Below are 2,152 nucleotides of genomic sequence, written 5' to 3'. Positions count from 1 at the left end.
GCGACAATTCTTCAGCAGTCGCACTACTGTCCCCCCGCCCCGGCAGGCAGCCCCTGAGCATCCTTGAGCACTGGATCTTGCGCCGGACATGGTGAGCTGAGTGAAGAGTTTTTCCGTCTCCGTACGAGTGATGCCCTCAGGAAGATCTGTCACCTCCAGCACCGCCCCAGGACAACATCTGTCATCCCCAGGTCAGTGGAGGCAGATTTGAGTGCTTGTCTCTTACTCCAGTTTCCATGCTTCAATCCATTCTGTCCCTGGTGCACTGTGTAAGTCGACTGGCCATGGAGCAAAGGAGGACAGATGGACAGATTGTACTGTAATGGCTGGCCCAAGAGGGAGTAGCGCCCATCACCCTGTGCTGGACCCCGGGCCGGGGGAACTGTGTAAGGACGGGAAGGGGACTGAGTCCTGTGCATACACTGCTGAGGCTGGTAACAGGAGAGGGTGCTGGAGATTGGGTAGGAGATATGACGGGGCTGCTACTCATTTGTGTGTTGGCCTGCGGGCTACTGTCAGGGCTATACAGGTCTCCAGGTTTCTGCCCCCGCTGGTCCATGCTTTAGTATTTACAGTGACTCCACTGGACCATGGATGGGTTCTGGGGAGACTGGAGTCCATTAGGGACATTCAGCTGCATGACCACCACACCTGGTCCAGAAGGTGACACTCCTGAGAACTGCTGTGGCATCTGTGGTGGGCTGCAGGGAGAAGGAGACTGAGGCATCTGGTACTTCTCAGAGCCAGGAGGCTGCAGAAATCCCACAGAAGGGCTCGTACCGTTCTGCTGAGCCACAGGGATCATGCTGTAGTACACTGGTACCCCTCCCACCGGGAGACCCCCTTGCACAGATTGGCTTGCAGGGACCATCATGGGTTGCTGGAAAGGCGGCTGGACCACATTTTGCGAGTCGTTACCCACTGGGACTTGGTAAGAAAGCAGTGGAGTATACTGAACTACCAGGCCTTGCATCTGGTCCCCCATGCCACTCCTCTGGTTGCTGAGCAGGCCCTGATTCTTTGGTTGCTGGACCCCTATCATGCCTTGGTAAGCCGCCTGCTGCTGGTTAGGCATCATGGGCTGTAAACCAGGCTGTTGGGATGGCTGAGGCCACTGTTGACCACGTTGGGGGCTGTAGGCCACCGGGTGAGAGAGAGGTCGATATTGCTGGTTGGAGTTAGGACACTGTCCAGGGGGATAGTAAGAAACCTGGATTTGCTGAGGAGGCTGCATATAGCCCTGGGGTGGCAGGACTTGCTGAGTAGGTGTTGCATGGCTAGAGGTGGAATAGTTGGAAGCGGGGAGGGGCTGTCCTGTGGAAGCCATGATGAAGCTAGTCTGCTGAGCGTGCTGGGAGATAAGTGGGGGCTGGAACAGAGCTGCGGATGGGTCAGCTGCTTCAGTAGAACCTTGGCGGTTAAGGCTCATCTGTCCAAAGGGGTTGTTGAGGTCATCTGCCTGTGAGATCATGTGATTATTCAAGGGTGGCTGTTGCTGAGACGTGGGTGGAAGAGCAGGAAGTTGCTGCTGCTGCTGCTGCTGGGCAGTACAAGGGAGAAGGCTCCAGACAGACTGGGATGAGGTCACCTGATTGCACACTTCTGGGGCACCTAGAGCCATACCTGGCCTGGAGATCCTTCCTGCACTGCCAGCTTTACTGTTCCCAATGCTGTCACCCCAGGTGAGGATAGAGATTCCGCTGAAACTGCTGGCTTTGGTGACAGGGAGCTGCATGCTTCGAACAGAGCCATCAGAGTACGTGCTGCTCCAAGGCCGTGTCTTCAAGGATTTGAGTTCGCTGTCTGTGCTGCTCTGGCAGCTGCTCGAGGTGCGGCTTAGCCCCTCACGGTTCCCCCTGATGTCATTTAGATATCCGTTCTGGCCAGTCTCTCGGGCAAATATTCTCTTTCGGACCCTTTGATATTCCTCCTCTCTCTCTTTTAGTGACTTGCTTCTTCCTTCCATCCTGCAATGGAACTCTGATCTGGTTATCATCTCTGGTCCATACTGGCATCATCTCTTCTTGAGAATGGATTCTCTGTTAAATATTCTCGTATTATTTCTCCGTCCTTTATATGTACGAAAAAACTCAGGCTCAGGGAATTCTCTGACTCTCCTGCTATTCTTAAGATCAAAAGCTTTTACAGATTT

At 54.3% G+C, this 2,152-nt stretch overlaps 2 pseudogenes; both read right to left on the bottom strand.

The window, feature by feature from the left end:
* Nucleotides 1–2,152, bottom strand: part of LOC106696320 — a 78,052-nt pseudogene that overhangs the window by 1,505 nt on the left and 74,395 nt on the right.
* Nucleotides 24–2,058, bottom strand: LOC102434980 (annotated as a pseudogene).

Source organism: Myotis lucifugus, unplaced genomic scaffold (genome assembly GCF_000147115.1).
Source record: "Myotis lucifugus unplaced genomic scaffold, Myoluc2.0 scaffold_12, whole genome shotgun sequence".
Lineage (NCBI taxonomy): Eukaryota > Metazoa > Chordata > Mammalia > Chiroptera > Vespertilionidae > Myotis > Myotis lucifugus.
Note: the sequence above shows the minus strand (reverse complement) of the source record. Positions and strands in the feature narration are given on the sequence as shown.